Source organism: Rana temporaria, chromosome 1, assembly GCF_905171775.1.
Source record: "Rana temporaria chromosome 1, aRanTem1.1, whole genome shotgun sequence".
Classification (NCBI taxonomy): Eukaryota; Metazoa; Chordata; class Amphibia; order Anura; family Ranidae; genus Rana; species Rana temporaria.
Genome location: NC_053489.1, coordinates 353,448,725 through 353,457,547, shown reverse-complemented (window position 1 = coordinate 353,457,547; position 8,823 = coordinate 353,448,725). Strand labels below are relative to the sequence as shown.

The window sequence follows — 8,823 nt, the reverse complement described above, 5'->3', positions numbered from 1 at the left end:
ATCATAATGGGGGATTTTAATCATCCAGACATAGACTGGGCGGAGGGAACCACACATTCATCTAAGGCCCCTTTCACACCGAGGAATTTTTTCAGACAGTTTAGCGCTAAAAGTAGCGCCTAAATGCCGCCTGAAAAAAGGAGAAACAGGAAGTGAGAAATTCAGAAAAAGAAAAAAAACATTTAGAAGGGAAATCAAAGGAAAATGTAAGTGAACCAACAATACACTAGCTTAAAGGGTCACTAAAGGAATTTTTTTTTAGCTAAATAGCTTCCTTTACCTTACTGCAGTCCTGGTTTCATGTCCTCATTGTTAGTTTTTGCTTTGAAGTTGCTGTAATTCTGCTGTGATCTCCACACTTCCTGGTTTCCTTATAACCACCGTACTGGGAGATTTTCACGGTGGTCTAAGCTGTCATTACTGTGTGTCTAAAACTTCCCAGAACCAATCAGATTAATTTTAAAAACAAAACACTGCCCTGGATTTGTTTGTTTTTGTTCTGTGAGTCTTCCCGACTCACCTCTCACCCCGGAACTTCATGTATGTGCCTTTTAAAACCGAAAGTGAACTAGAGGCACATTATATGATAGATTAAATTCAATTTTTAATCATTTTTAAAAGGAATCAGTTAACTTTTATGTCTCTATACCCAATAAACAGTCATTTCAGCAAAACATTTTTTTTCCTTTAGTGACCCTTTAAAGGATATAAACAAAATATGTTACTGCGCCAATCCTAATTTTAGTGAACCTAATATTATTAAACTATGAATAGAACATCTATTATGGTTTGGTCTCAAATAGTTGCCGACACCCCTGATGAACAGAAAAAAAAAAAAAAAAAATGGAGGATCCCCCAGGGTGGGGCTTTTTAGGCAACAGTAGTACAAGTAGTCATGGTAGATACAAAATATATAATAGTTTAATAATAACAGGACGGTATCAAACAACGTTCAGTAAACGTATATAGTACAAAGGTTTAAAAACAACACATTAATGGGGTGTATTGGAAAAAAGGTGAAGAGTCCACAATATAAATACTGGGCCCAACGCGTTTCGGGTTTCCTTCTTCAGGGACCGAAGTATGTGTGGAGTCAGAAAGTGTAACAGACAACTTTTCTAGAAAACAAATAAATGACAATGTGTTGAAAATAATAACATACAGATGAAAAACATTAAACTGGTACAGATAAGAAAAAATCATACCACCCGAGAAGTTTCAACGGCTCAGCACACCCCTTAAAAGGACATCGCAATCGGGACGCATGGCAAGCCTCAGATGGTAAGGAGAGGAGTGAGGACTGGCATCTAATATCAATCACAGCGTAGCAAGACCTTTGGCCCGAAGTGTCACAGCGTAAAAGTTTATTGATTGTATATATATATATTTTTACCTGTCCAAAATATAAATAAGAGGACAGGATAATATCAACGGTGCCGCAGGCAACAAAAACGAAAAAGAACGCAAAAAAGGATCGCAAAAAAGAAAGCTGAACCAAGATTTTATATATGAGGCTAGAGACATACCTGTAATGACAAAAAGTGGCCAGAGAGGTCAGTAGAGGGATCGGAAGCTAAAAAATAAATGAAAGAAATAAATCCCAGTTTAGAGATGTACAGAGTATAGGAAATGGCATGTAAAGCAATAGTATGGGGGTCAGGGTGGGAAACATGAAGGGACAAAGTACTTACATGGGAAGAAAACACAAGCATTGTAGAGTGTGTACAGCTGCTGCAGCCATCCAGCAATGTCTGACATTGTGGGGCTGCTTGGCTTTTAAATAGGAGAGGGGGAGGAGTAAGGTGGGAGGGGTCTGTAAAGGAGCCTGCGTTGCTATGGGTCAGTGTGGAAAAGGGGGCGTTGCCTCCAAGTGGGGAGAGGGGAGGGACAGGTAAGCCCTGCTCTCATCATGTGGGAGCCCGCACTAATGACGTGCAGGGAGAAAAAAAAAAAAAAAAAAAACATGGCAAGTGACCAGGAAGATCACCTGACACGGGGGTGGAGAATATGCAGAATAGTTGGTTGCATGTTGGAGAATAAGAAACGTATAATAAAGGGGGCATGACCATTACTAGTACAGGAGGAGAAGGGTATAAAAAGGGTCAGCTAGGGAAAAAGTAGTAAGAAGGATTGGAAATGCAAGATGCAAATAAATGTTTTTGTTATAGAGTGATTTGTAAGCACGGTTGCTGCTCAATGCAAGCAGGGGTTTGTATATACAGTATCTTTGTGTACAGGTATGCTCAGCCATAAAATTAAAGGGACAGCAATCTAAGAAGATGTTGTATTAAAAGGATATTATAATTATGCAAGAATGGGGACACGTGGGCCAAAAGGTCCAGGGGCAAAAAGGAAAAAACAGGGGCACGAAAAATGTCCACTGTGTGATCCCTGCCCCTGTTATAGGCGCAGGTATAGACCCATGGTCAAAGACACCAAAAGGTGCATGGGGACCAGGTCAAAAAAGCCGTCTCCCATGGAAGGAGGACAGACGGCTTACGTGCGCCCAGCTAAGGAGTGACAATAAGGGAGATGCCAGTCAAGCCAAAATGCGCTTCGAACGCGAATCCCCAGGGGGTGTACTGAGGGATGAATGGGCATGGTGATAAATACAGGGAAAATCCAGTATGTATTACTGACATGGGCAAATGACAGAGTGGAGAAGGGGGTAATGAAAGGAGACAATCGGTGACATAAGGTCCTCGAAATATAGAGTGGTCTTGGTCATTCTTTTTCACAACCCCCGGAGGAGAAACCTTCCAAAAAAGGCCTGAAGCTGATCTGCTCATTGAGGCCCGGTGGAAGATTGGCCTCTAATTCGGCAATCCACCGAGTTTCATGCTGCAAGAGGATCTTATTCCAATCCCCACCTCTGGGGCTTGGATGGATCCTATCGAGGATTAAAAATTTAACCCCTGAGAAAAGTCCATTATGTTGAGACAAGATGTGGCGCCCTAGTGGTAAGTCTGGGTTGGCCGAACGCATGGCATGTAAATGCCGGGAAGCTCGCTTAAAGAATGGTAATTTGGTTTTACCCACGTAGAACCTCTTACATTGACAGGTGAGTAAGTATATTACGCCAAATGTCTTGCAATTGGCAAAGTGTCTCGGTCTGTAAGGCCGACCGTTGGGTAGTAAGGGGGGTGCTGAGCCGTTGAAACTTCTCGGGTGGTATGATTTTTTCTTATCTGTACCAGTTTAATGTTTTTCATCTGTATGTTATTATTTTCAACACATTGTCATTTATTTGTTTTCTAGAAAAGTTGTCTGTTACACTTTCTGACTCCACACATACTTCGGTCCCTGAAGAAGGAAACCCGAAACGCGTTGGGCCCAGTATTTATATTGTGGACTCTTCACCTTTTTTCCAATACACCCCATTAATGTGTTGTTTTTAAACCTTTGTACTATATACGTTTACTGAACGTTGTTTGATACCGTCCTGTTATTATTAAACTATTATATATTTTGTATCTACCATGACTACTTGTACTACTGTTGCCTAAAAAGCCCCACCCTGGGGGATCCTCCATTTTTTTCTAATATTATTAAACCAACAGCATACTGTGAACTCAAACCCCGATTTGAAAAAACCCACTGTAAATGAATACACCAATACAGCCCCGGAAGAATTTACCCCCTTCCTGACCAGAGCATTTTTTTGAGATTCGGCACTGCGTGATTTTAGCTGACAATTGCGCGGTCGTGCGACGTCGAACAAAATTGACGTCCTTTTTTTCCCACAGAGCTTTCTTTTGGTGGTATTTGATCTCCTCTGCAGTTTTTATTTTTTGTGCTGTAACCAAAAAGGAGCAACAATTTAGGCCGATATATATTTTTCTACATATTTTTGGTAAAAATTGATTGGTTTGCGCAAAAGTTATAACGTCTACAAAATAGGGGATAGATTTATGGCATTTTTATTCATATTTATTTTTTACTAGTAATGGAGGCGATCTGCGATTTTTATCGGGACTGCGACATTATGGCGGACACATCGGACACTTTTGACACTATTTTGGGACCATTGTCATTTATACAGCGATCAGTACTATAAATAGCCAATGATTACTGTATTAATGACACTGGCAGGGAAGGGGTTAAACACTAGGGGGTGATCAAGGGGTTAAGTGTGTCCTAGGGAGTGATTCTAAACTGTGGGGGGGATGAGCTACCACTGACATGACAGCGATCAATTCTCCAGATGACAGGGAGCAGTAGATCCCTGTCCTGTCACTAGGCAGAAAAGGGAAATGCCTTGTTCACATAGGCATCTCCCTGTTCTGCCTCTCCTCACCGCAATCGCGGGCCGCTGGCGAACATCAAGCTAGGCAGCAAATTTAAAGTTACGTACAGGTACGCCCATTTGCCTGCCCGTGCCATTCTGCTGATGTATATCAGTGTGCGGTGTTCGGGAAGCGGTAAATAAGGCAGAGTGCCTGAGTCTTTAAAGCGCATCTAAACCCAAAAACAAAAATGGAAAACATTGCAGCTTGCCAGTCCTTGGGTGTGGTGGCTGCAATAGTTTCCTTTGTTGAAGCCTTTCTTTTCTTTTCACCTGGCAATTTCACCTGTAACACACTTCTTGTCCCAGGGTTACAATGCTCACTCACTAAACCTACAGTATAGAGAAGGGTTTCTCAACCAGGAAGATCCCCAGGGGTTCCACTGCGATCTACCCATTAATCGCAGGCAGCTGACGGTAGATTGCATTCCCACCACTGACACAGGTAGAGCTATAGGCAAAGAAGATAAATATGCTGGCTGTGCAGCGCTATTCCCCAACGGTCTTTCCTCTCCTCCTGTCCATCCCAGGTGCTTGTATGTGACATCACATGGGATGGACGAGAGGAGAGGAGGGGCCTGCGGGAAACAACACACCTAAAGAGGACTGATAACAGTAAATTCCCTTCTTAGCACTGCATATGAAGTGTTTTTTGCCCTTCTCTCATATAATGTGCCCTGCTCTCGTATAATGTGCCCTGCTCCCATGAAATGTGCCCTGCCCTCATGTGAAGAGTCCTGTACCCACGTAAAGTGCCCTGCCCCCATGTAATGTGCCCTGCTTTCATATAATGTGCCCTGCTCTCATATAATGTGCCCTGATCCCATGTAATGTGCCCTGCTCTCGTGTAATGTGCCCTGCTCTCATCTGAAGTGCCCTGCTCTGTGTAATGGGCCATTCTCCCGTGTACTGTTCCCCGGTCTTGTGTAATGTGCCCTGCCCCCATGTAATGTTCCTTGTGTCTATGCAATGTGCCTGGTCTCATGAAATGTGCCATGCTCCAATGTAATGTTCCCTGCTCCCATATACTGTGCCCTGCTCCCATATATTGTGCCCAGCCCCAATGTAATGTGCCCTGCTCCTATATAATGTGCCCTACGTGCTTATGTATTGTGCCCTGCCCACATGTAAAGTTTCCTGCTCTCATGTAATGTGCCATGCTCTAATGTAATGTTCCCTGCCCCATGTAATGTGCCTTGCTTCCAGGCAACTTGCCCTGGTTTCATGTAATGTGCCATGCTCCAATGTAATCTGCTCTGTGCTTATGCATTGTGCCCTGCCCCCATGTAAAATGCCATGCTCTAATGTAATCTGCCCTGCCCTCATTTAATGTGCCCTGCTCCTGAGTAATGTACCCTGCTCTTATAAAATTTTACCCTGCTCACATATAATGTGCCCTTCTCACATGTAAAGTGCCTTGCCTGATGTAAAATGTCCTGCTCCCATGTAATGTGCCTAACTTCCATGTCATGTTCCCTGCTCCCATGTAATGTGCCCTGTCCCCATGTACATGAGTCTGCCCATATGTAATGTACCTTGCTTCCATGTAAAGTGCCCTGTCCCCATGTAATGTGCCCTGCTCCCATGTAATGTGCCCTGCTCCCATGTAATGTGCCCTGCTCCCATATAATGTGCCCTGCTCCCATGTAATGTGCCCTGCTACCCTGTAACGTATTCCGACCCATGTAATATGCCCTGCTCCCATGTAATATACCTTGCATTCAGGTAATGTGCCCTGCTCCCATGTTACATGCCCTGCTCCCATGTTATATGCCCTGCTCCCATGTAATGTGCCTTGCTCCCATGTAATGTGCCTTGCTTCCATGTAATGTGCCCATCTGTGATGTAATGTGCCCTGCTCCCATGCAACGTGCCTTGCTTCCATATTAAATGCCCTGCTCCAATTTAATGTGCCCTGCTCCCATGTAAAGTGCCCTGCCCCAATGTAAAGTGCCATGCTCTTATGTAATGTGCCCTGTTCCCATGTAATATGTCCTGTCCCCATGTAATTTGCCTTGCTCTCATATAATGTGCCTTTAGTCTGGTCAATAAAATGTTTTTTTCTTTTTCTCCCCTCAGTAAAATGGTGAGACCAACATCTAGAATTTGGAAACATTTCCACAGTGCAATGTCTGATAAGCGCAAAACTGCAATTTGCAAATATTGTGAGAAGAAATATTATTTTCTAAATGCTACAAGGATTGCAAAACACATCCCAGCATGCCAGAGATGCCCTAAAGACATTAAAAATACTTTATGGAATTAAATAAGGACCAGAATATGACTAGATTCACATTGGAGCAATTTGCAAATGCGATTTGAGAGATCAAATCGCATGATAAGTCACAGCCTATTGGCGGCAGTGGCACTGTTCCAATCGGTGCGACTTTGCAAAAGTAGTTTCTGCACTACTTTTGACGATTTCAGGTGCGACTTCAATAGACATCTGTGTATGAAGCCACACAGATGTCTATGAAGTAGCACCTGAAATCGCGCTGACCTTGCTACTTTGAAATCGCGCTACTTCAAGTAAAGTAGCGTGATTTCAAAGTAGCATCAATGTGAACCACAGCTAAAAGTGTGAGTAGCTTTTTCCTCTGGAGATCTCATTCTGCTGCTTCTTGATCATCACATAGGGGGTTATTTACAAAAGGCAAATCCACTTTGCACTACAAGTGCAAACTACAAGTGCAAAGTGCACTTGAAATTTCACTGAAAGTGCACTTGGAAGTGCAGTTGCTATAGATCTGAGGGGGACATGCAAAAAAAAAACAAAAAAAAAAACAGCATTTTAGCTTGTAAAAGAAATAATATGCGCTGAAAATTAACTTAGATGGTGTAGAAAACTTACAGTATAGGTGATAGTGATATTATGTTAAACAAACATATAACAAAAAACATACAATTAGTCCCAATCAGTGGCTGGGTATGTGCTAATCCTCTGTGTATCAGAAAAAACACAACACTGATATGACTTGAACAATGTTTAGGTGGAATCAGCCTTCACAGTCTCACGTAACTGCCTCACAGCCAGGTGTGCAATCCTCCACACTTAGCACCGCTCATGCAAAACAAGGAGAGAAAGAAATCCTCATAGCGCAATCATGTAAATACCAAAGGAAGTAAATGACAGGCTTCTGACAAAGGCACACTCACGAATCCCAAGGACAAAATGAGCACCAAAAAATCCTCCTTTAGCCGCTCAGATTAGATGTTCTCCTCATTCGGATGTGTGATCCGTCATTCCCGTTCGTAGCTCCTCCCCCACGCGTTACGTCACTAGACACGTGATTTAGTCATGGGTAACATTTTAGCTTGCACATGATTGGATGATAAAATCAGCAGAGCTTCCCCTCATTTCAGATCTACCCCTCAGATTTACAGCGACTGCACTTCCAAGTGCACTTTCAGTGCAATTTCAAGTGAACTTTGCACTTGTAGTTTGCACTTGTAGTGCAAAGTGGATTTGCCTTTCGTAAATAACCCCCAAAGTGTTTCTTCACCAGTGGTTGCTGCAAGTAAGGAAATGTTGCAAACCACAGCCTCCTAAAAATACACAATCCCTTCATTTATAGAGAAAATGACACCTGAATCTTTATTGCTTCCTAGGGACATTTGCTGACTGTACGTTGTATATTGCCTAAATTATTGTATTAAAAAACACAATTAAAATCAATTTTCAAAAAAGGAATATAGGAAAAATAATAAAATGACATTTTAAAACCCATAAATGATGTGAATTTTTATCGATTGGGCTTACATATACTTTCATTTATTGACATGAATGCCACCTGGCCATTATGGTGGCAGTATTATAGAGTAGCAGACTGCCAGTTCTACACCTAGGTGCTTTTTCATTCCAAGAGTGTATTTGCATGTTGTAGGACTTGGTGGATTATTTGCATCTGCTCAATGTATACAGTATGTGCTGAGCTGTTAGACATGACTGGGTGGGTGCACCTGTTTTTTGTTTCTGCCACACAACAAAACTGAGATTATTTGTCAGTCAATAGTTCTATGTCCGAATGATATAATACATATCTGATTATGGAGAACATATGGACAGGGCCTGCCTTAGGTGTTCAGGCGCCCTGTGCGAGCTAATCCTGTGGCGCCCCCCCCCCCACCCATCTTCACCCCTCGCCCCCTGGTCACCTAAACATACACAAAGAGGAAAAAAATATTTGTAACAAATAATTTGTTTTAATTTAACTTTACATTACACAGCACCCTGCATCTCTGGACCCCTTTACATTTCACAGCACCCTGCACCCCTTTACATTTCACAGCACCCTGCACCCCTTTACATTACACAGCACCCTGCACCCCTTTACATTACACAGCACCCTGCGCCTCTGGACCCCTTTACATTACACAGCACACTCCCTCCCCCTCGCAACTGTAGCTAGCTCGCCTCTTCCTGCCTGTGCCAGTGTGCCTCTGCCTAAACCTGTGGCGCTGCCACTGCAGGTGTAATACAATCGCGGAGGGGGGTGCCGGTCTGACTCCCCCTGAATTTGTGGTACCTGGGGGTGGCT

At 43.0% G+C, this 8,823-nt stretch overlaps 1 long non-coding RNA gene across 2 annotated transcripts; it reads right to left on the bottom strand.

The window, feature by feature from the left end:
• Positions 1-1,078: 1,078 nt before the first annotated feature.
• Positions 1,079-1,711, bottom strand: LOC120909336. 2 transcript variants are annotated; one of them, XR_005741249.1, is made up of 4 exons: positions 1,692-1,711; positions 1,527-1,573; positions 1,206-1,393; positions 1,079-1,118 (listed from the first exon to the last, which is right to left on the bottom strand). It is a non-coding gene; the product is annotated as an uncharacterized LOC120909336 (long non-coding RNA). The 2 variants fall into 2 exon arrangements; XR_005741248.1 differs by lacking the exon at positions 1,692-1,711 and having other exon boundaries at positions 1,527-1,675.
• Between the last annotated feature and the right edge of the window lie 7,112 nt (positions 1,712-8,823).